This window comes from Podarcis liolepis (assembly GCF_965112155.1).
Source record: "Podarcis liolepis genome assembly, chromosome: 2".
Classification (NCBI taxonomy): domain Eukaryota; kingdom Metazoa; phylum Chordata; class Lepidosauria; order Squamata; family Lacertidae; genus Podarcis; species Podarcis liolepis.
Genome location: NC_139555.1, coordinates 52070965 through 52097223, shown reverse-complemented (window position 1 = coordinate 52097223; position 26259 = coordinate 52070965). Strand labels below are relative to the sequence as shown.

Below are 26259 nucleotides of genomic sequence, written 5' to 3'. Positions count from 1 at the left end.
ATTAGTAGCCTAATCCACAGGTCCTCACACGTGGCAGCAGACTATATACGTGCATGTCAACTGCATGCAACAATCTGTGTGCACTCGCCGGTGAATGGATAGTAATTTAATACTGGGGTGGAAGGACTTAAAAGTATTTTGGAGAAGGTTTAAAAATAATAATAATAATTGAGGAAAGAGTATTTAATACAAGACAGGATGCCTCACCATTGTGCTGTATTTCCCCCACTCCCTCTCACAACACAAGTGTCAAAATGAGGGGAACGTGCTGTGCAATGAAATGTTGAATCATGCATAGTTACCCAAAGAAGGAACAAAAAGGTATGGGGCATCAGCATCTCTGAATTCCTTGCCACACCTGTGCCACCCTCATATAATAGTGCAAGATGCACTTTGATGCAAGTGGAAGGTATTGTATTCGTGACCCTAAAGAAGAAAAGGCTACTTGGTTCACGGAGCCTGACGTGACTCAGACAGAAGTAGGAGTGGTCTTCCTGACACCTGCAAGATCGAATGCTGCCCTGGAGAGCCTCTAAAATTAGACTGATCCCCAAGACAAATGGATTTGAATTACAACACTGAGATCCTGGGGATTTCGAAATCTCATCCACAGCGACCATATGTTTGAGCTTGCCATATATATTTGTGAGCATTCTCACATATGTAGCTCTGGCTTAAAGCATTGCAAAGAAAATATGACACTTTGTGTTTTCAGAGAGGGGAAAACCCGACAATATGAGTTATATGATCCACATATTTAGGGAGGTTAATCTGGGTTTTCATAGCTCTCACAGTTATTTGACCTCTCCAGCAATGCCTGTTCCTCACCAACAGTGTGTGTGAGAGAGCAGCCAAATTTACACCTGTGCTTCTCATGCATTGTGCTGTGGTCCTAGGCTGTGCTTATGGTACGTTATAATGTGGTTTGATCGTAGACCGTGCACTTTCACTGTCTGGGTTGGTCCACTGCAACGTTTTGGATACAATGGACCTTAATTTGGTGAAGACTGCTGGAATAGATGTTTGTGATTAATTAATTAAATTTGCACAGCTGTTAGTAAATTATAAATAAATCCACGCAGCAATCACAATAATCTTGTCGGGTTAAGATGCCCTCCACACTTACACATTTGTGATTCTGTAAGATGGAAAGCAAGCAATCACTCAGTGATCCTTATGAGGAAGTTCAAAACCAGTGGCATAATTGCATGAAAAACAACATGGTCACAGGAGTTATGTATGGCAGAGGACAGGAGGGCCAGAATGGTGGGCACAGACCACTGAGAAGCCACAGCTACCTCAGTGCAGGATTTTGTAGTGCCACATGTCTCCTGCTCCTAAAAAAGACAACTTATGGCAGTTCCTAGCTCCTAAAAGCTAATACAGAAATCCGTGTGGGTATATCCTACTATCAGCTGGCACTGGTTTACTTTAACTTCTTAGCATCCCAAAGCCACCAACCTGCTATATGTTAGCTCTGTCCTGCTGCTCCAGTAAGCCACATTTTGTAGGCAATTGTGATATCAAGTAGCCAAGTAGGAGACAGAGGAACATCAGATAGCCTTTCTTGTGAGGTGGGAAGAAATGCAGAAAGAGAACAATTCCTTCTTCCTGTTTTTTAAAAGGTGGGACGATGTGCACTCTGGTAGTTCACACACACACACACACACACACACACACACACACACACACACACACTATTAAAAAAAACCCTGAACACTAGTAGGGAGAGTTGGAGAGGACTACTCTCAAAATAAAGTCAAGATAACCCTCTTGTCAAGTCCAGCTGGCATCATGTCACCAGGCAAAATGCAACATGTTCAGAACAGAAGCTCTGGCTTCGAGGGGTGATATCTTGACCAATACAGTGAATAAGTGCCTCAACTAAATATTTGTTGCGCATTAACCTTATCTTCTGGGAAGGCCCTTTCTGAAATTGCCATGCCTCAGACAAGCACGGGCCTCAAGCGTTCGCTTCCCCTCTGGCCTGCTTGCAATGGGCTGGCTCCTGTCCCCAGGGAGAGAGATGGCAAAGGGTCCTGGGATTGTCATCTGGTCCCTGAACTGTGCCGCTGTCCCTTATTATTTTTGTCTGCAAAACCCACTGAAGTAATCAAGTAATTATTTATGAAGTAATTAATTAATTAATTAATTAAATTAATTATGAAGTAATCAAGTAATCAAGTAATTATCAAGTAATTATGGTGTTCTGAAGTGACCTTATGGAGCATGTGCTCAATTCCGTGGATCGCGGCCAAAGCTACTATTGTTGAGCTGATGCCAGGGCTTGGGAGAGCCCTGGCTCCCACTCACTGTTTTCTTTGGCTGAGCTCTATGGATTCTCAGCCTGGCAAGAAAGGCCCATTTTAAAAGTACTGGCAAGGGCTGTGCGGTTTGTCACACCATGGCACATGATTTAGGGCCTTGATTTAGGCTCAACACTGGAGCCTTTTGTTTAGCTGTGTTTGTACATCATTTGCAACTTTGTATTAGTTAATAAACGTCAGTTTGCTAAGAGTGTGGCACCGTCCGTAGAGCGGGGCAGGGTTTTCCCCTTGGATATACAACCCATGGTGAAAATAAGTGAGCAGATTTAGAACTGCTGTACCCATGAGGCAGAGGGTACAAAACCTACATAAATAAGGGCTTTTAATACAATGGCTGCTTTGGCAATAAATCTAAAATAATTGGGTACTTAGTTGAAGCAGGAGAGTTTCTCAGCAGTGTCATAAGTATTCCTGCTAATAAACATGTATCACTTCTGATTCGCTGTATTGCTGCAAACTTGCTTCAGCATGGCTTGTGCTGATGGCATGCTATGCCTTAGGCAGAACCGTATCTATAAAAGGACACACCAAGAGGCTGTCCCAGGCTCTGTGTCTTTGTTAATGCGCAAAGACAGGAGGAAAGCCATCTCCAGTGAGCCTCTTTAGAACAGTGTTTCCCAACCGCTGTTCCGCGGCACACTAGTGTGCCGTGGAACTTTGCCTTGTGTTCCGTGGAGGCGGGTGAGTCGGGCGGTGAGAGGCGGGGCGGCGGCGGCGAGCACACGCGGGGCGGCGAGCGAGCGAGCTCCCACATCCCATCGCCGCTCGCTACTGGGGAATCCCATCTCAGCCCCCCGCGAGAGCAGGGGAATCCCATCCGGCCACGCCTCCTGGCTGGCTGGAGGGGGCGTGGCTTGCCCTTTTTAGGGCCGGAGGGGAGGGGGCTCGCCCTCTCTTCTCCGGCTAGCCCCATCGCCGCTCGCTACATCCTATCGCCGCTCGGCGAGCACACGCGGGGCGGCGAGCGAGCGAGCTTCCACATCCGACGGCACCAAGCAGGGGCCCTTGGCCGTGCCGGTGCCCACCGTGCCCGCCTCCGCCCAGGAGGGCGGCAAGCAGCCACCGCCACCACCACCCCCGCCGCTGCCCGGCAACCGCGCCGCCACCCCCGGCTCCCTGCGGCGGGTGATCGTGCAGGCTTTGACGGGCGAGCTGCGAGCTCGGCGGGCAGCGCCTCCGTCTGCAGCGCCCGCCTCGCGGCTCTCATTCCCTGCCCCTGCCAAAGCTTGGAGGTTTCCCCCCCCCCACCCCCAAAGCTTGGAGGTTCCCCGGCAAGGGGGAGGGGAAAAAATTAAAAACTTTCACTTTCGTGACGTCACGGGGCTGTAATGGTGGTGTGCCGTGAGATTTTTTTTCATTAAACAGGTGTGCCGTTGCCCAAAAAAGGTTGGGAAACACTGCTTTAGAAGCATGAAAGGGAAGTCTTGAGCATAAACAGTTATTGAATTTTAGCATGCACAAACACACATGGTATTTGTTATCTATTCAGTGCTCTGTGTTTGCCTGAGCTTGAGTCTGGACTAAAGTAGTGTTCTGATTCGATACATGATATCCAATCACATAACATTTCAAGATTTGGACCTCTGCCATTGGCCCTTAAACTCTGAGTCATGATTCGCAGCTTGCAAGTTTAGACAGCCAATCATGTTGGGAGTGGGAGTGGCCCAGGCCTTCAGAAATGTATATAAGCAGTTGCTTTGCCCCTGTTGTCCAGTTCCGTTAGTTCAATCAAGGTTCTTGCTGTTATCACTGTGTCTTGCCTTGTGGGGACCCACCTACACTTCAGTATTGAGAGCCAGTGTGATGTTATTGTTAGATTACTGGATCAGGACCTGGGGAAGCAAGGTACGAATCATCACTCAGCCATTTGGCTGACCATGGATGCCACCCTGAGTCCCTTGAAGGGAAAGGTCATATATAAATGTAAGAAATAAAGAAACAAACAAACTGTGGCATTAGATACTGTAAGATGTGCCAAGGTAAGGAGACAGAAGAAGAAGAGGAGTTTGGATTTGATATGCTGCTTTATCACTACCCAAAGGAGTCTCAAAGCAGCTAACATTCTCCTTTCCCTTCCTCCCCCACAACAAACACTCTGTGAGGTGAGTGGGGCTGAGAGACTTCAAAGAAGTGTGACTGGCCCAAGGTCACCCAGCAGCTGCATGTGGAGGAGCAGAGACGCGAACCCGGTTCCCCAGATTACGAGTCTATCACTCTTAACCACTACACCACACTGGCAGGAAGAATACATTCCTGCCATAAAAGAAATTGAATGGAAAAGGAAATTTCCCAAAACTATAGAGCCTAGAGAAGTCATGGTGTTGCTAGTGTGATGACTGGAAGAGCACTAAGCCAGAAGGAGCTTATCCCACCCCTCCGAGCAGTCACAACAAGACCACACCTCCTTGCCTGAAGGGAGCACCAGGAGTGCCCGTTCCCTGTCTCGAGTGTTTCTGGGGTGTTATTTCCAGTCACAGAAGGGAAGAGAGCTTGGTATTGCTGAAACTCACCTGCCAGGATTCTAAGATGGACCTGGACATGATTGTATCAGACATCACATTAGAGCCATAGTTCTTCTTTGTTTTGTGCATCTCCCATTTTCTAACACACAATCATGAGGACTCGAAATGTTCATTTAAAGAAAGCTGAGTAAGAATCTGCAGACCAAGTATCCAGACACAAGCGAACACACAAACAGAAAGCCCATGTGTACGTACAGACCTCAAGAATACTTTCATTTGCTAAGTCCTGCAATCTTATTGTCACCATTCCAGAAATGTCAGCTATGGAACAGTGAGCCACATCTTGTTCTCCCTCTTGGATTAGCTTTGACTCTGCCAACTTTAAACCCCTCGGCTTCAATCCTATGCACACCTCCTTTAGAGTAAATCTCGCTGGGCTCACTGGGACTTACTTCTGAGTAGACAAGGCTCTGTCTGTTGGTTGCTTTTTATCATGCGTAGCAGAAGCGGCACAGTTTGTTTTCAACAACCAGCAGATCTTAGGTCTGCTTAGCTGCTGCCAGTGTGGAAGGACACATAATTGGCTTCTAGCGAGTATACAAACTACTCAGAGATGCTAATGTTACAATTAGCACTTGTAACCTCACGGATGGTGCCGGATATGACGCCTCTAAGGACACAACCGGTGCTGTATGTGTGTGCTGTGCCAAGGAAATTTGGATTCTGTGCCAAGAACAGTGACACTCTGCAACCTGGAGGCATCGTACAAATTAAGCAAAGCTGCACACAATGACTTGTTCCGCACAATTTGCCCAGCTTCTATTAGCTGGCCAGGAGCAGGGGGGACACAAGAAGCAGTGATGCCAAGCACTGAAGATCATTTAAAATTATGAGGAGGACTAGAATCGCCAGACCCTTTTAATATGGCATGGCATTATTTTATTCCATACACAGTAAATAATACATTTTCCAGAAAACAATAATCACAAGCTTGGCATATTTGGCAATTTGCAGATGTTAACCTTGCTGTCTTCCTTACATAAGAGAACTATTCTACTCAATCGATTGCTGTGTCCATATAGCATACGTGTCTAAGACAAAATTTGGTTCTCTGCCTCTTTTATGTTTCCCCTTTTTGGCTTTGTCCTTGCACTCCTTGTTTGGTACCTATTGAAAAAAATGTGATAAAAATTGCTTACAAAAAAGAAAAGAAAAAGGATGGTTGTGTTTTGGTTTGCATATTTTTGGTACATTCAAATTAGATAGACTTGCTTTTAAATAAGAACTGAAAAGAATTTCTCTCTCACCCTTAGCAGTGAGACCCTCTTTTCCAACGAAAGAAATGCCTCAGTTTTGCCAAACCTTTTTGTTTGGCATTTCATTTCTTTCCCTTTATTGCTTCCTAGTGAATAGTATGAGAATGACCTGGCTTTTAGCATCAGCCGATCAGTATCTTATGCCACTCTCAATCGCTTTCACTCATTCCCTTAGCTTATTCAGCAGTACCAGCAGCAGCAGCAGCAGTCTGGCTTCTCTGGACATTTGGTTCAGAGCATCCTCATGAGAACTCTTTGCTTGTGAGGCTCACAAAGGCAGACATGACTTTCTCTCTGGGATTTAGGCCTTTTAAACAAGTTAACCTTGGCTATAAACTCCCCAGTAAAACTCCATTCAGCTGCAGCTTGGATGACAGAGGTTTATATTTATTTTTGCTAAAAGGGAAAGAATGATACAGTGATGCCAAATGACTGGGGAGCGACCTGGACCTGACTTTGACATATGAAGCAGAGAATAAAGTTGGGAACTCTGAGAGCATTTCTGAGGAATGCCAAGGGGAGCCCAGAATAAGTAGCTGTACAGAGAGAACAGGCATTTCAGCTGTGAGTTAGCATTGAAGCTTATGTGTGGTCAACATGTTCAGCATTCCTGAGTTTGACAACAGTGGGCTTTAAAGAAATAAAAACTAAACCACCGGCATGTTAATTATGATTCATTGATGATTTTCTGTAGACATTTCAACTGGGGTTCAGACCTGGCTTCAGCACCTTAAAACCATCTTGGTCAACCTGTAGGTGACCTCTGTTAGTTCTCACCAGATTTCAGTACCATCAACCATGGTATCCTTCTGCAGTGGCTGTCCAATTCGGGGTTTGGTGGTACTGCATTGCAGCAGTTCCACTTGTACAGTGGTGCCTCGCAAGACGAAATTAATTTGTTCCGCGAGTTTTGTCGTCTTGCTATTTTTTTCGTCTTGCGAAGCACGGTGTCGGAAAAGTTTTGGAAAAGCTTCAAAAATCACCAAAGTCTTCAAAAACCTCAAAAAAGGCTACCACACCGTGTTCTATGAGTTGCTCCTCGAAGTCAAGTCGCAACTGCATTAACGGTGTTAAGAAAAAGGAAACAAACTTGCAAGACGTTTCCGTCTTGCGAAGCAAGCCCATAGGGAAAATCATCTTGCGAAGCAGCTCAAAAAACAAAAAACCCTTTCATCTAGCGAGTTTTTTGTCTTGCGAGGCATTCGTCTTTTGAGGTACCACTGTACTTGGATGGTTGGTCTCAGAAGCTGATGCTGGAGAAATTCTGCTTGGTCCCGTAGTATTTCCACTCTGGGAACCATTAAGGTTCCATTATACGTTCCATGCTGTTTAACATAAAGGAAACTCCATTTCTCCTTCTCTCAAGAGTAGTGCTCAGGGTGCTGAACCAGTGCCTAGCTGCAGAAAGGGCCTAGATGACCTCCCACCTGGATTATTGCAAAGTCTTGTATGTGGGGGATGCTTTTGACGATGGCCTGCAAATTCCAGCTGGTGCAGAATATGAACGTAGGAATGCTAACTGGAACCAAGATTATAGGGAGTTATGATTAGTTGTTCATTGTCCTCAAAAAAGATTTGCATCACTCAAAAAAAGGGTGGAAATTTGCATATGATCATTTATATGTACAGACACATATTTAGAAATAATTACTATAATTACTATGATATAAATGTCTCATGTGCCTGTTCAGTCTGATCTGTTGATAAGTTGCTGCCAACTGTTGTGGCACCTCATCAATGAACTGAGGAGACCCCTGCTTTCTTTTCTTCTGGTTCTTTGCCTTTAAAGCTCAGTTGGGATAGGCCTCAAATAGAGGACATTTTCAGGTAGAGAACCGTCCTCTGTTAAAAAAAAAGCCTCTGTGAAAAAATGGCCTCTCTGCCCATTATTACTCAAATTTCTATATGCTAATTTACATGTATAGATGCTTCCTTATTAAGATAGTGGACAGGGACTCATCAGCATTGCATTTTGCAGTGTGTCCAGCTATCCTTTGAGCAAAGTTTTTAAAAATGTAAGTTGAAGGAATGGGATGGAAGGGGGCAGAAGATTTGGGGCTCAGTTCCAAAGACCCAGGTTTGGAAGCTCTAGGCCTCCCCTAGCAACCCCATGCAGCTTGGTTCATGATGTCATTCCGGCATCATGCTAGAGCTTCCCACCACAATTAGTCCTCTTGCCATAGCTCAGGCTAATAGCTCACCTCTTAGCTTTCGGCAAGTTATAAAATGGAAAATCTTAGTTATGGGAGCTTCACTGCATGGTGTGTTGTAATTTTTGTCCCTGAGTCATACAGCAAGAGCTTTTTTATAATATCTCGTGTTTTCTCTCCCTGGAAATGATTACATTTTGAGAGTACCAAAAAGACATTTGAGATTAATTTCCCAGTAAGGGATGAAGATGCTGCAGACAACACTCTTCCACCCAGCATGTGAACGGGCTGCAAATCATCTGTCTGTTGAGTGGCGTTGGCATAAACACACGCCGCATCTAGGACAAGAATGCAATTCCATGCAGCCCGCTCTGGACAATATAGGAGAGAAGTTCCTTACCATGTAAGGAATGTACATGTTTGATATAAGGGAGATGATTCAAGAAGGCAAAACAGAGTCTGTCTTCCCAGAAAGCAAGAGCAACGGGTGTCAAAAAGTATTCTAGGAAAGAACTGGCAGACAGTTTCTCGTGCAATGAGCTGATAGTCAAAAGTAAAACAGACACAAATCAGTCCAACGTTTATTATCGGACTCCAGCAATTTAAGGAAAAGTGTTGTGCAGAACATACCCCAAAGTATGCAAATCAGATGAAAAATATGTACTGGTGCTGCTAAGTACATTTTCTCAATAGACAAGAAGAACAAATATCTTCTTTGTAAAATGTGTTTTATTCCCATCTCAGTAAACGTAGATGGGCATCCCCATCTTTAATGGTTCAGCCTACATACATGCCAGTAAAGCTCCATACTGCCAAGATTTGTGATGCAGTATGTACACCATGTTGAGAACTTGCTTGCAGTGCCAACGGTCACTTACAATCAGGCTGGGGTCAGCATAAGCCCTGTGGAGATGCATGTCAATCCAGCAGCCAACTCCCATCCAGACCAGCTTTCTTTAGCACTACAGACAAACTGGCATTCAACGTTAGCAGCCATGTGCAGAAAAAGAAGGCAAACCATGAGCACTTTGCATGCGTTCACACACGTGTGATCAAACCAAAACAATGGAGGACGACTTGCATTTACAACTCAGCCATCCTAGATAAAACTTTGAGAACGGGGCTTCATATTTCCTTGCATCGCCTCAAACACAGTGTTTTTCCACGGAGGAAGCTCACACCATCAACTGCAAGTCATCACATGATAAGCCACAGAATGATGAGCCACCCAGTGGTGAACAGGCATGTGTGAATCAGCCTGAGCAAGTGAAGACAATAATGAAATAGATTAGTAATGATCTAGGGTTGCTGGGTTGTTGTTTTTTTAAGAAAACTAATTGAGGTCAAATGAGTCATTTAGGAGTGTTATTTGTGTTGATCTCGGTAGCTGGTTCTACTTCTGGTGACTCAGAAGTGCCTTAGTGCCACTGCTTCTGAGTGAGGTGCCCACCTCAAGTGGCAGAAGTGCTAGAGGCAGTGTTCTTCCTGTCCCACTGCTACCAGCAGCAGTGGTGAGAGGAGGCATTCCAACGTGTGGTGCTGTCACTCGTCTTTCCCTCCCCTGGGTTAAGAAGCTGAGCAACAACACCTTCAGGAGCACCCCAATTCCTACTGAGTTCAGTGAAGGCCAGGATGTGGGGGCAGCGGAAGTGGTGAGGTGTGGCACTGGTGGGACAGGGGGTGCCAATTCCCGTTTTGTCTCAGTGGTCGCCCCTGCTTATCCTTGCTGATGCAGTCGCCACTGAAACAGATCTGACCTAGTTCCTGTCTTTCCTTACTCCTTTAGGCCATCTTGTTTGTGAACAAGTCATGGAAAGTCACTCTTTGTTGATGAAACAAATTGCTGGGCTGACTTCTTGTTTATTTCTTGAAACATTTACCGTACTTTTCCATGTATAAGATTAAGGGGGGGTTACTTTAAAATAAGGTTAAAAAACTAGGGGCGTCTTATACACAGTTGTGCATAAGCCCATTTTCTAAATTTGGGGTCCCCAAAAGTAGGGGGCTTTTTATACACGGCTTATACACAACTTCTTATACTTGGGGGCATCTCATACACGGAAAAATATGGTATATGTCACTTTTAAGAGGTGAAGTCCTCTTTTGGTGACAACTTCCAGTAACATATGACAACAACAGCATCAACAATATTGGTGGTGCCAAAACCCATAAATCGCTGGCCCCCTCTCCTAGGTCAATCCCCTGGCCCCCTGCCTCCACCACACACTCATCAGAGCCCTGCTAGTCCCTGACAGCCTGTCATGATAAGACCTGCCTTGATATATCCATTTGGCAGCATGTTTTACAAAGGTTCCTCTCCATCTACTTGAAGCAAAGGCTTCTATGGCTTGGTTACATCATGATGGACAAGGGAAAACTCAAAGCTGTTTAGGTGAACTGAACCTCTATTGTTCTGTATCCACCATAAGGGGCTGTGTTTCTGCCGCACAGGGCACACAGAGTGTTTTCTTGGCCGTCAGGCAAACTGCTGGTTATTTCTTGGTTTACCAGCCTCACACTTATAATAATATACAATTAAACCAGGATGCACTTCCTCGTGGCTCCTTTGACTCCTAAAATGATAGCCCAGAATGCAATGCAAGATGACATAACTACACACACACACCCGTGCTATATGGCACATATAACTTACATGAATATAGTTTCAGCCATACCACAAATTAAATGTTGCCGTGATTCTCAAATTATGTTCTATCACGCAAAAATGGTGAATTCTCTTAGGTCAAGGGGTACAAGGAGCATCTTCTCCCACAGCATATGGTTTCTAGACAAGGAGAACAGGAATGGAAGCCAACTCTGCTAGGGAATCTCAGCACTAGCCCTTTTCTCCATTTTCGACGCCATTTACTTACTCAAGGAACCCAGGCAGTGTTTTCTCTGAACTGCTCCCCTATTATTCTTCATTTCCATAAAAATAAATAAATGCTGGTTTATAGTATTTTTTCGAGCTTTCATTGCAATAGCAGTGCATACTTTCCAGTGTGACCTGGCACTATTATCTCACCTGGTTTGGAGGTGTGTGGAGTTGTGGTTTATTAATGCCTCTCTTCATTCCCTGACTGCTATTGTGCCATTATTTTTACCACCCCACTTCCCATCAGCTGACAAGTTGCTTCTTTTATTGCCAAAACCTCAGCTGCCTCCTTCCCTGGGCCTGCCTCTCAGAGCCAGATTGCTGCTGAGCCTTGCCCTCATTACTCCAGTATACATGGTGCGTCCATGTTCCATAAGGGAACAACCAAGATGCTTTCAAAGACAGGCATTTTAGGGAGCAAAAACTGTGCCATACACTGTATTTCCGTCCCTGAGAGCTGAAGCAGTTTTGATTGTTTTCCGCCTCTGCAAATGTGTTTTTTTGAAAAGGGTTTGATAAAAGAACACTTGGCCATGCTAAGGGAGTTGACACCTACTGGCTATGTTTCTAAAAGGTTAGTAGAATACCAAGATATCAATCAATTTTTAGTAAGAAGTTTCTTTTGTGATGGATTAGCCAAGCTCTTACTGGGTTTGTTTATGGCTTCTCTGCTAATGTTGTCTTTGTTCCAGCGATCACCATTAGAAATAAGGTTGCAGTCAGGGTTGCTCTGGCTTAACCTAAAGAAAGTTGCACAATATTTTCACTGGCATCTACTAGGTCCTTCCTAACTGCATTTAGAGTTGCAGGCGTGTTTGTGTGTGCGTACACACATGATGATGATGATGATGAGACACACACACACACACACACACACACACACACAGTTCATACCAGCGCCCTGGAGTTTACTACAGCAAATAAGGGGTGCAAGGACTGCAGTTACGCAAATAGGATATGGCATGCGTCTTTCAAACTGTTCCCCATGACCAGCTGGATTGTTGCATCCCAAAAAAAGCAATGTTTTCCCACAGGGCAAAGGTTGTCCCCCTTCTGCTCACATGTATACTGAGAAGAACATTATGTTCCAGTGCACTTGCTAGAAGAGAATTATGGGGCTGCTGGCCCTAAGGGATGATCATTAAAATGCCTTGGTACTGAAATGTTCTCAGCAGCTTTGACGTCTATGAAAAGCCACATGGGAAGGGTCACACTTCCCTGTGAAACAGTTTCACCTTAGGAACACAAGACAAGCTGGCTTGGCTTTTCCTGTTGTCATTTCCTCAATATTATTAGCTTACCTCCTCCTTCCAAAAACACCTCCACCGTTGGTCCTACCAAACATCTATTATTGTCTTTTACTGATCTGCTATTTTGAGGCATACCACATCCTTTTAATGGGAAGTACAAAGATCAAAACAAATCATAAAAGTGGTTAGGCCAAGATATTCAAACTAATCAGAAAGACAGGCAGAGCAAAAATAATAATATTAAGAAGAGAAGAAATGGAAGAAATGAGCTAACAGGAAGGGTTTGAAGCCGAAAGAGTGCTTTCCAACTGAAAATAAACTGAAAGGGCTAGGTTTTTAAAATTACTTTATCAGCCCATTCTTCCACACATAAACACACAAATATCCTGTCTCAGGCTCAAACCAGAAGTGAATGGTTCATCATATTATTCCAGCTCCACTCACATATAACATGTGAGGCAGCCTTTAACAAGAACCATTTGCTCCAAGAACCTTCATTTGTTTTGGGCCCAAATAAGTACTTACCACAATCAACGCTAAGGGGAAATGAGGTTCAAAAGAAGGGGGGAGATTCACATCCCCTCTCCCACATGCTCCTTTTACTATTCAAACTTTATATGTGAGTGGGCCAGCCTTGAAAAAAAGAGATGTGTTATCTGTAATCACCACACTGAGATTGGCCCTCACACATTGGCTCCTAAGCCAAGACATATGACCAGATAAATAAATGTTTCTGATTTGGGAACTTTCGGGAACAGATCCTGACAGAATGGACCCATTGCTTCTGAGATGCCAAAGACTGAATTGTGTCCTAGGAATTCAAAGTAAATTAAGCTGAGGAGAACTGCTGTTGTGACACTGGGACAACGGGAGGCGCAACAGTCAAGTATCAGTGATCTTCAGATAATGAAGTCCATTGCCTGGCTCACTATAGAAAGCGCCTTTAGTGAATAGAGGCAAAATGTGAAGGAGTCAGTACACTCCTCAGACCCCATGGTAAGAAAAGGGACTCCTGTGGCTAAATACCGCCCTCCCATGGCTGAATTTCAGACTCTGTCAATAACTGCTGGAGTTAGCGAGGACTTTGACAAGGATGCTGGTTTAACAAGCAGCAAAATGGGTCCTGTGAGGGAGACGAAACGTCCATCAGATAGACATTTTGAAAAGCACGTCATCTGTTCCTGTTGAGGTCAGAAGAACTAGATGACCAAGGTTCTCTTAAAAAAATATTTCTTCTTAGGGCAAGGTTTCCTATCAAGGCTAACCATTTGGACCATCAGGGCCTCAGGAGCAGTTTAGGCACTTTATGTAGGACAGAATTTTAAAGACCCAGATTTGTGTGAAGCTTTGGTTGCCAGGTAATTTCCTAGAGATGGTGCTTTTAAATTTAGATGTTCAAAAGCACTAAGCAAGTACTCTGTTCCTCCAACAGTCTTCCCACCCATCTTCATTCCCTTCCTGTGCTGGGGCAAATGTAGTTTTACTAGCCACAGCAGAGGTCCTCCAATCTTGTACTTTATTCTTAGCCAACCTCTTTTGATGGAAAAACTACAATGGGTATGTACATGTGTCCTCCATTCCTAGTTGAACAATAGAGCACCCAGCCAAAAACACAAGATCCTCCTTTTGAAAACATGGGTCTTATTTTCCCATGGAGAATGTTGTGCTGATTTCAGAAAGCTAGCTATATAAAATGAGCTACCTAATGATACCGTCATCCCTGTCAGCCAACCTAGCACAAATCGACAGGAATCAGATGCACTGCACACACATCTGATCTTTAAAGTAAGTGCTATGCATCCATCCCTGTAAGTAATGCCATGCGCATAAAGGAGCATCAAGCACGTCTCTGGTGTATATTTTTGCAAGCTGGTGTTGTGGCCAAGTTACCGCATTCCGCTATATTTAACTTTCTGGCCCTTTATCGTGTATTTGGAGCTTGCCGTTCAGAATTTGTGCAAGCATTTATATCACCATCTCTGTTTCAAAACATTTCCCAAAATACCCTGATTACAGATCTGCACCGTCTCTTGATAATTTGCCTTGCAATGTGGCAGGGAGTGGCTCTGTTTTCAGTAGGGTAGGTCTGGCTGGCAGTACTCTCCATGCCACCTAAGATGCTGACTTCAGTTCCCAGCAGTTGGGACTCTGCTTCTTGGAATCTGCCTGACTCTTTTGGTTTCATGTGTTTGGTGGTGACCAAACTTCCTTACTTTGATTTCTGTACCAAGACAGGAGTTCTAGAAATACACACCACTTTTTTTTTTTACATGATGCAGGTAGATCTATTCTTAGATACAATTGCACAAGTCTGTTCAGCTGACTTTGTTCTGCTAACATCCTTGTCCACACCCACCCTCGTAAGTTTGTGACTTGGCTTGCAGTTTCCTAAATGGAACCATTCAAAAGTTATTAAAGTGCAGCCCTCAATGAAACGACAGTATCACTAAGTCAACTTCCAGGTCTAATTCTCTCTCCCCCGCCCCCCCCCCCGGCCACCCTCCAGCTACTACATTAATGGGACCAGATTTTACACCTCTATTACTTTCTCTTTGAAGTAAGGGAAGAGGATGCATTGCTATAAATACCAAATTAAAATTTGTTCCCTGTTAAACCCCAAAGCGAAGGATATGAGCCAATCACAACTCAAAAAAGAAATATTATCCTATCTACTCACTGTGCTAAAATTAACACATATTAACGCTGCAATATTGGTTTACCCTTAGGGTCCTAACCATTAAAACACATCAAGGAAATAACTTCATTTCTCTTCCCCCACACCCAACCCAAATTTTCTTTTTTAGCAGAGGCATTAAAAAAATTCTAGTGCACCTTCCTCCTCTTCCAGGCCCCAAAGAGTGTCACACACCATATATGTAAAAGTAATTATAGTAGCATAAAAAGCTGCCTTCTATCATACCTTTAAAGCACATTAATTCCCCACCCCCCCAAAAAAACCCCAGGAACTGTAGTTTATATCCTGTGAAGGGTAAACTACAGTTCCCAGAATTCTTTGGGGGAAGCAATGTGCTTTAAAAGTGCATTCAGTGTATGGTGTTGATGTGGTCGGATAGTCCATCAAACTCAGTCTTCTTTGGCTCCAGGGTACCAGCCCTACCTGCAGATGGTAGGGTTTATACCCAGGACCAAGCTACCACTGAGTGATGGCCTTGCCTCTGGGCAACATAAAGCCTATAAAAACATTACAAGCATTGTAATGCAGCATACATTACAGCATGCATCTCCTTTGGTGGCTAAGTATGAGCATGATGACTTGGAGTACAGTATTTTAAGGCAGGAAATTGTATTCGGCGCTAGATTGGGAAGTGGTGTGTTTCATATGGCTTGCTTCCTGCACCTGGCAACAGTTCTTTCGAAGCCTTCTGGGCAGGCACCGTGTCACTGTTGCATCTCAAACACCCCTGGCACTCCACTGGAGCTAAATAACTGGTTAGTAGTAACAGCAACAGTTGCAGAAATCCAAAACGTCTACAGTCTATACAACCGTCGTTTAAACGATTTAATAAAAAACAACAGGGGAAAGTTACAGGAAGTCAATGGGGGCATTAAGGGTAGGTTACAAAAATGTAATCTAAATTTGGATGGATGAAGCTATTGAGCAGCAAAGAGTCCTGCAGACATGTCTCTGCCCCTAGTCCACTCTCCAATACAGAATATCCTACTGGGTGCTCTATATATAGCTGCTGCAACATTGGTTCTTCATATATAGCTGGCTAAAGCACATGCATAAGTTTAATCCACTTGACTGCTGTCTGATTTCAAGATTCGTACCCTTTGAATTGGGAGACTTTGACACTTTTTGAATTGGAGGATATTCCTCACTTCCTGCTGGTGGAGAATAGCAATTCAGGATTATTATTATTATTTTAAGTGTGGGAAGCTGATTACTAGCAGCGCTGATTACTAGCATGTCATCTGGGGCTCTTGGGAACATGGATTCAGCATTCCTGAAGGAAACACATGAGACATGTCTCTGAATGCCAGTCGCTGGGAATCACAAGTGGAGAGAGCGCAGTTGTCCTCAGGTCCTGCTTTTGGCTTTTCCAAAGGCATCTGGTTGGCCACTGTACAAACAGGATGCTAGATTGGATGGGCCAGTGGTCTGATCCAGCAGACTCCAATTGCATTCTTGTGACATGTAGCAGGAATAATAATAATAATAATAATAATAAATAAATAAATTATTAGCCCACCCATCTGGCTGGGTTTCCCCAGCCACTCTGGGCGACTTCCAACAGAATATTAAAATACAATAGTCTATTAAACATTTAAAGCTTCCCTAAACAGGGCTACCTTCAGGTGTCTTTTAAAAGTCTGGTAGTTGTTTTTCTCTTTGACATTTGTTGGGAGGGCGTTCCACAGGGTGGGTGCCACTACCGAGAAGGCCCTCTGCCTGGTTCCCTGTAACTTGGCTTCTCGCAGTGAGGGAACCACCAGAAGGCCCTCAGCACTGGACCTCAGTGTCCAGGCAGAACAATGGGGATGGAGACGCTCCTTCAAGTATACTGAAGAAGAAAATATTGACCTTTCATCAGAGCATATTGCATCTTGTCGAGCCATTAGAAATCCTCATACCCATCCTCCACACAAGCTGAGTTCAGCAAATACACCAGCTGCCCAAATTCCAGGTCCCACATTGCTTCTTTCTCTCCATTGCGTTGAAAAGATACCATTCCTTTCATGTTTAAAAAAACTCAAACATGTATCCTACCCTTCTCCCAATAAGCTGAGAGTAGTGTAGCCGTAATTGTGGCTCTCCGTAGACCTTTCAAATTCAACTTATGCAATATAACCACAGGGAAGACATTTGTACAAATACATTCATACACCTCCATGTTGTTAGTCTCATACTCCCCATAGGAAAAGGCTACAGTGTTTTCTTTAAAAATTAGCCTACACATTTAGATAGATAGATAGATAGATAGATAGATAGATAGATGATAGATAGATAGATAGATAGATAGACAGATAGATAGATAGATAGATAGATAGATAGATAGATAGATGATAGATAGATGATAGATAGATAGATAGATAGATAGATAGATAGATAGATGATAGATAGATAATAGCATATTATGCCTGTGCAAACACAATCACTTTTAATATGAAATGCAGCGTTTACATATATGCACATTGTGCACATGCCTTCGTGGGAAAATAAGCATGGCTTTTGTTATTTCCATTCCTGCAAACTGAGCGGAAGCCATCAAACAGATCTGATCAATTTGGCTCACCTACCCACTATTTGCACAACAGCAGGCTGTAATCCTATGCACACTTACCTGGGAGTAAACCCCATTGTCATGTGGGACTTATATTTGAATAAACAGGCACAGAACTGTGTTGTTAAAACACTAGCATCAGGACAAGTGCATAAACGCCATTAGCACATAATATTTTGATGCAACCAATGGAGTCCACTGATTTCAAATGGATTGTTGTCAGATTTTAATTGGTTTATGGATTGGGCTTTTACTCCTTATTTAAGAGCTTTAACGTTATTTTAAACACTTCCCACTACGTTGGTGTGAAAGTGCTGTACAATACATACAAATGCTAGAAGCACTATAAATGAGCACCCTCAGAGGACTAGCCATTGACATGGGGCCAAAGGGAAAAAGGAAATTCCATAACACAGGGAGAAATTGATGGGTGGTGAGATACTCTGAGAGAGCCCTTTCTAGCTATTCATAGACTACCCCCTAGGTATGCGTGTGACCTTAAAATACCTCAAGGATCCAGTCTAAATGTCAGCAATTGTACTATCCTCTGTTCACATTCAAAGCAGTAACCAGAATATGAAAACATATCCTTCCCTTGCTTAACCAACCATTCTGACAAAAACAGTGTATAAGGCAATTTGCTCTGCTTCTACCGGTGCTTACTAGAATAGGTCAACCTAGAATATCTTGAATGTATTAAAAATGGGTTTGTGGATTTCTGCAAGCAGATGCACCCAAAATCCAAAATGACAGGCTACCAGATACACATGACCATGGCCTTTGAAAACGTCGAGAATAGTCTGTTCCCTGAACCTGGACAAGTTGTGAATCCCAAGACTGCCCATGGGAACCAGACATATTTGAAGACCTTTGCCCTTGGTGTCCCTTTTCAGATTCAGAGAGAGAGAGAATGATGAGACAGCTTCCTTGTAAAACATCAGACATGATTAAGTGCGGAATCCGAATACTTGAAGAAGAACGCACTTAGGAGACAAAGAGTAAACAAAAAGTGAGCTATAGGAGCATAACCCTAATATTATGAAATCATAACTTATGTTCAAAAATAAAAAGTAAATAGCAGCTAATGTGCTAAAACTACTACAATACCTGGTAGATGATGATGATGATGATGCATGTTTTGGTATTTAGTTAGTTTATATGCTTCTGTTCTTCCCAAGGGAGCCCAATGCAATGTATAACATAGTAAAAATACCACCATTTACAACAATACGTAAACCATCTAAAAACTACAAGATTAAATCAACAGCATAGCACAGCACCAGCACTGCTTGATTTGAATCAGATTTCCTTTTCTCCTGAAAGCCTGGGCAACTACAGAGCTACAGAGACACCCCACCCCACAGACTATGGCTTTCAAGAGGTTGCCAGTCTCAAAGCAAACACCAGTAGGAATTGGAGAAGGCACTTACAAGATTTCTTAGCCTACCTTTCAGCAACAAGAACCCCCAAGGTAGCTTAGAACATGGACATAAAACACATGTGGTTCCTTGAATGGAACAAAGCTAGAAACTGTTGTAATCTAACAACAAACATGTTGTGATTTAATACAGGAAGCCTCCGTCTTTAATAACCTTCCAGCTTGTTCTCTCTCACTTCCTCTCTGTAGCCGGCCACAGCCCTTCACCCCTTGTTCCTTCCAGCCCATCACTCCAACATGGGCAGCCATCTTTTCCCCTTGGAAAGGACAGCATGTGCTAGCCTTGCATTGTTCCCATGGGCATTCTGCCCCTAGGAAAACCATCGGACTGCTGTAGGCAGCCAAGCCACCTTGGGGTAAAGTAACATCCAAACCAGCCCAATTTTTAAAGGAGCCATGCAACTAGCCACTAACTCTCTAGGGGCAAGTAAAAATTCCTTCCAGTAACTTCCTACCACATCACACTTAAGTACACAAAAACAGCTCGGCTGGCTTTAAGGACAGGCTTCACACCAAAGATATCACTGGGTTTCATTTAAATCTATTTGGCAGGCAAATGATAAATGTAGAAGGAGCAGGAGAAACAACCAGAAATTAGGCCTACTGCTTTGTCTTGGCAGCACAGACACAGTCCTCTTTCTCCAATACCACCACCTTACAAAAATCAGAAAGTTGCCCTGACACTATTTTACAAAACTGTTCAAGAAGCGACAGATGGTAGGTAGATTCACTTTGAAAGAAAACCCTTTTCTTTTTGAGATACAAATACACTCATTTTAGAAAAAAAATGGGTGGTCCATTATGTAATTATATCATCATACCATGAGAGACCTGAGCTAGTTGGTACATTTTTTGTGGGCTAGTTAAAATGGTTGCTTTAACTTGAATACATACCACAGTGGTGCACATCAGAGCATATGACGGGGGGGGGGTTGGGTCAGGATGAAGCTTTCTCTTATAATATACACTGCTAATGAGTAGATATGTGAAATGTTCACACAACAAGGATTTTTGCTCCTTCCACTGGAATTAATTCCCTAAGCCATGAATGGGCTTCAGGGGGGTCTGTGAACAAGGTGCAAAAACCCTGAATTTTCCAATCATTAAAATTGTGTACAAAACTGTGTGTGTGTGTATTTATGTGCAGTTTTCTGAGGTCCCTTGCTTACATCAGATTCTCAAAGGGGTCTGTTACTCCAAAAAGATTGAGAATCACTGCTATAAACTAACAAACCAATCCATACCCTCTTCCCACTAGCGAGTCTGGGGTTTGGATTGGGTGGAGGTGTCAGCAGGGGCAGTCAGGATTGCTTCCTAATTTACTGTGGTCTATTTCCAGCTGCTCAGAAAAAGTTTCTTTGCACATGCAGCTGAGACAACTTGAGCTCCTATTTCTTCCATTGATGTTATCAACTCTGTTTTTACTTTAGTTTAGCTTTCGTTATCATGTGAAAAACAATGAGGGGAAATGTTGTACAAGTGTATCACTTTGCAACCTTGAGGAGTTAAAACCTCCAGGCTATGTGAACATGCGATAAACTGGCTTCTGCCCATTAATCCAACAAAAAGTATGCTATTGTTTGGGAGTGGGACTATTTGTTTCTTCAGTTGGCTGATGTCTTCATGTTTCATGTAATCATTAACCACAGGTAAGCAAATTAATTCTTCTGTATCATAACAGGTCTGTCCATAGTTTATTTTTGTGAACGTTCCAGGACTGGATTCCGGAGTCTTTTCTTTTCTACAAACAGCTAGTGACTGTTAAATCAGTTTTCCATCTCTATTATTGTGCTTCCTTCAGCACTGAAGTAAAACATGTACACTGCCTGATGCCCCTGGATTGTGGAATAAAGATCCACAAAAGTAAGAAAATACATGAATTTTCTTTGCCCTCTATTGAAAACAAATAAGAGTTAGCATGCTTTTGCTTCCACCCACAGCAGTCTTTAAGAAATATTGCCTTCTTCGTATCATCTGTGATGTAGTTTCAATGCTACTTTGGCCATGTGTCCAACTGTACAGTTGATGACAATCCTCTATTTGAAGGTGCTGCCCAGCTGAAGTCTGGTTTAAAGATGAAGAACTGTAAGAAGTGAAAATGGGCCTTGAAGTTGCCCATGAGTCGATTTATGCAAATCTGTGCTTCCCTCTCAATGCACACAGGTTCTTTGTGGCAGCTCCAGAATGCTTCCCTTGCAAATTTTGTGAAAGCATAGCCCTGGCCATTAACTTAAAAAAAATAAAATGACACCCCCCCCCAGTGTTACAGTAACATATTGTTATCTTAACAAACTGCCTTTAAAATGGAAGGCAATGGGACATACTTCTGAGTAAACATGCATCAGGTTGCACAGCCATATATTCCACTGGATATTCACCTTTACATGACAAAGCATTTAGGTGACAGTGAGTGTTGAACGCAGTGGTAATTTTAACTGTGCATAAACCCTTGTAGGATGGGCTGGGAACCTGCAGCTCATGGGTCAAATACAGATGCGGACAGTGACAGACATTGCTTACCTATGTGAATTATGAAATTTGAATTATAGGATTGCAATTAACTATACCCCTGCCAGAAGGAATGTCAATTTGCACATTCATTATCATCATTTTTATTTATTAAATTTCCATACCACCCTTCATTCAAGGATCACAGGGCAGTTTGCAACATAAAAACACAAAAATGTATAATGTAGTAACAAATAAAAACAATATCAGGGAGAGTAAACTTCAAACACAAAACGGAATTAAAGGCAGTCACAAAACAGGATTGATAATTTCCCCTTCACTACCATATTGCATCAGAGTTTTATGAGATTTGCTTATCTTGAAAAGGTTTTAGATTTGCATCCCAGCTCCATCCTTTGTTTGATGTTTGCTTGTGGCAGATTTTACTGAGCATTTAATTTCCCACTGAAATGCATCAGAGCCTTTAATTTTATTTCCTCCTCTGATGCAAGAAGCTCTTACCGTCAGCAGAGAGTATGCGAGTCATGAGAATAATAAACCATGCTATATCTTGAAGGTTGAACGACCCGTTCAAACATGCTGGAGGGAGCAGTATAGCCTGCCCTAAGATGCATGGCTTTCCACGGGCAACAGCCCATTTTATGAGTCATGAAACATAATGCAGTATTGTTGAAAGTTTTGGGCCCATGAGAAATTATCTATGGCTGGACATGGTGAATGGTATAAACTGGCAAGAGACTAGAGTTACGTTCTTCTTCAGAAATGAAATCAGAGAGCCTTGGCCCAAGTATACAGTACTACAAATCATGAAGACTTGCTTTTAATTAAAGACGATTTATTTTAAATAGCTGCAATCATGAACATAGGAAAAACTAAATTTTTCTTTGTCGTGAACTGGGGTTATGTGCCAATGATTTCAGGTAAGGAAGAAGCTGTTAACTTTGGAACTTACGATGGATTTCCCCAGTTCTTTGTTTCTCAACTTCATTGCCTTTAATTTCCGTTCCTGTTAATTTGTAGGATGAAAGACTTTCACTAAACGGAATGTGTTTAAGGTTGCCCATCACTCCTCAGAAATGGGCACAGAGTGACTTTTCAGTCCCAATAATGAAATGAGAAGAGGTGACTCTCCAAAACAGTCTACTAAGTTGGAATACAGGATAATTATTGTTTTCATTTTATTTATTTTTTCCTATTTTGGTCAGTTTGGGTGGCTTTAAAAGGGAATTAGTTAAATTCATGGAGCATAAGGCAATCAATGACTATTATACATGGAAGCCACACCTCCATTTCCAGAGACAGGGGAACAAACCGCAGGCAAGGACTCATGTCCTGCTTTGGGCTTTGCATAGACACCTGGCTGGTTACTGTGTGGGGAGAATACTAGACTAGAGGGCCTTTTCTGTGACCCTGAATGTTCTTAACATAAGAAATGCGGAATCATGGATGAACATAGCTTATACGTAATTCCGGCACTGGCTAAACAAGCTTATAGCTTAGGGCCCCACTCTCTTGGGGGCCCCCAAAAAAATTAAAGGGGGAAAAAACAGGATGTATATTTACAAAATATAAGATAAAAAACAAATAAAATAAAACCTACATACAGCAACAGTGTTTTGTGTTGTGTATGCTTCTATGATGTAAATAATGGGCCCTGCCTGCTAGCCTGCTCCCTAAAATATCACTGGTTTGCTCCTTTCTATATACAGTGGTACCTGTATATAGGTAAAACAGTGACAATTTGTTGTTGACAAAGGACAGCTGTGTCAGGATCCGTCCTACTCTCGTGTAGGACACATGCCCGACTGGCATGTTCTCTCCCTCCCGGTCAATCGTTCAGGAGCTTCAAAAGCTTTCAACTGCCCGAACATCACAGCGACTGATGCCAACAGACATTGGCACACTTAAGGATCCGTGGAGGCTTTGCAGCTTGCATAACAGACCTCAGCAACTCAGCATTTTGGCTAATCTACTTTATTTACATATAAACACACACGGAGCACTGCAACATGGCTCCCTCTCTCTCTAGCATCAGACAGCAAACAGAAAGGACAATAGTCCCACTTCATGGAACACAGCAACACAAACATTCTGTCTCCGTCACTTCCCACTCTGTGGAGTCAAAACATACACCACATGTGATAGACAACAATCCCATGACTGCAGACCAGGGAATGAATCTCCAATAAGCTGGACATATAACAGGCCCCATTACCTTCAGTAGCTTAGGGCCTCATCAAACCTAAATCCAGCCCTGACCATAGCAGCTACTTTCATGACTAAAACAACTGCAACTCGCCATTTTCAAAGCAAATCATCGCTACAGAGCAAGTTCTGTGAATCTGTAGCACTGTGAAACAGGACTCATTTTATAGAGTTGAGAGATATTACCTGCCATGAGAAACATTCAGTTTCCCTTCTTGGCGCACTTCATGTCGGGACAACATTTTAACTCCAATCAGGTGAAGTTGCACTTTGGAAGTGCAAGACCTTTTTTAAAAAAAAATAGGGCTGGTTTTAAAACCCTCTACACAGCTGTAGGCAGAATGAATCCTGATTAAAGCTGGAAATATGGCAAAGTGCTTGTTTGTTTGCTCCGCCGCTAATTCCACTCACCTCTCAGAAAGTTGAGTGTGGGTTTGTTTTTGTAAATATACCTTACTCACTGCACACCTCTGGGTGACTGAATGTGTGACCGTATTACTTCTCTGTCAATTTGCCAGTTTAGGCAAGGATTCACTCATCCTTCATCTTGGCACTAGCAGAGCAGGGCTCAGTAACAAAAGGCAAATGTGTCATCTTCCTTTAAGCAAATAGCTACATATAATATACTGCAGGCGACTGGATGAAAATTGTACCTGACATTTTCTCTGCAAACCTTCCTTGTTAATCCCAAAACAGCTGCTGGGGCTGCAAATTTTAGCACAAAACAATGGGGGTGTATGGTCATGTGACCCTTTTAACTCTTTCTCTTCTGCTGGTTCGCACTCCTTCAGCTGCTTTCTGCCCCACATAAGTGAAAAGATACACATGGTGTGTATTTTAGCCCAAAATGGGAATGGTAAAGTGGTGTTATCTGAAGATGCCAGATGAGCAGAAGTTTTTATAACACCTCCAGTACAGAAATGTGAAGTAGCAGCCTGGCAGGTGAGAGATACAGGGTTGGTAATAGCTGGAGTGAGATTGAAAAATGGAGTTGAAAAGACTTGCTGCCTGTGGCATCACAAATATTGTTGGTGTGTAGGGCTAGAAACTAAAGTTGTATAAGAGAGAAACAATTTATTATACATCCTTACAAGAAATTATTTATATACAATTTCAAAACAAAGCAAAATTTCCCTTTTAAAAAAACCTTGGGTTTTCTGTTTTGAAATTATTCAAGTTCCTTCACTCTTGCAAAAACAACAACACATCGTGCTCAAAAGTCTGAATAAATATTCAGGGAGAGGGGTCATGTGACTGTTCCTGTGATTTTTGAATGGATTAGTTCTGGCTATGATCAAGCTCCATCAAGATTCATTTGCCATGAACATTTCAGTGGTCAGATTTTATTAGAATGAACATTTGCCAATAGCAGATTTTTAAAATTTTATTTACTCTTCCTAAATTTTTTTCAGCCAGTCATTAAATCAGCATGTCATCCTATCCTGGGTAGCCAACACAACACTGATATGACAGGATGAGAGAACTATTTGTTTAGTCTAAAGAGCTCAGCACTTTCACACAAATTTTCATTTGGAGTTGTGGAGGGGTGGATTTAGACTTCCAAACCAATTGGAGATAGTGAGCGTCTCACACTGTAAAGGGCAGCCTGGTTTTATCCATTGAAATGCTAGAGTTTCAGCCTTCTGTTTGACTCCTGACTGAATGCTAAGGTCATGCCAAAGGCCTGTCTAGCCCAACATCCTGCTTCCCATAGTGTGTGCACACAAAGAAGCTGCTTTTTGTTCATAATGCAGCATCTGGACATGAGTTAAAAAAAGGATGCCAAACGCACAGAGACGAAGCTAACCTTAACATTGTACATGCCACCACAACACTGAGAATGGCATGCATCCCCAGACTTCCGGGTTGGTGCCTCCGGCAATGGCGGAATTGCTCTGATTGGGAGGAATTTGCCCCCTGGGAATTTGGGTCTGTACCGCCACGGTGAAGGCGGAGACCCGTAAAAATCACAGGCGGGAGAAGCCTGTGAACGTGGGATTCGGCGGGCACCTTTTGCGCCTCCCCTACTCGCGGGGAAACCCGGTTTCGGGGATCCGGAGCGATGTGGGGGTGAGTGGCGCGGTGCTTCAAATCGTCTGCTTCTTCCACGGAGCAAAGCCGCATAGCTATTGTCGGAGAGCACTGACTTTTTCCTGTGGACAATTTGACTCTAAAGTAATTACCCGTGAGTAGAGCTGAATTGGGAAGAATTGGATTTTTAAACGTTTAATCTGGCATCGAAACGGGGAGGTTCAATACAGGAAGTCCGCCTCCCCCTTTTGTAGATTAACTGAAGCAAGGAGGCTGCAAGCTAAAGTCTAGGAAAGCCTTTTGTAAAGGACTAAATTTCCATCGGTAAAGAACTAAATCCCCCCTTTTTGGAGGCAGGAGAAGAGGGGGGGGAGTGGTGGACTGAATATGCCTGTAGGAGAGAGTTAAAATACCGCCGCTCTGACCCTGGAAACGAGCTGCTAGCAGGATTGATGTTTTTTGGAACGTCCATTGACAGCGTTTAGAATGT

The 26259-nt window shown here is 43.1% G+C and overlaps 1 protein-coding gene across 3 annotated transcripts in view; it reads right to left on the bottom strand.

The window, feature by feature from the left end:
- The window catches only part of LOC310697348 (uncharacterized protein), a 330617-nt gene that overhangs the window by 185587 nt on the left and 118771 nt on the right, over positions 1-26259 (bottom strand). Inside the window, exon 3 of one of the 3 annotated variants that reach the window (XR_014521005.1) lies at positions 9042-9228. The exons of the other annotated variants lie outside the window; for them this stretch is intronic. The gene's annotated coding sequence lies outside the window, so the exon portion shown is untranslated. Of the gene's footprint in view, positions 1-9041; positions 9229-26259 lie in introns of those variants that run through there. 3 annotated transcript variants of the gene reach the window in all.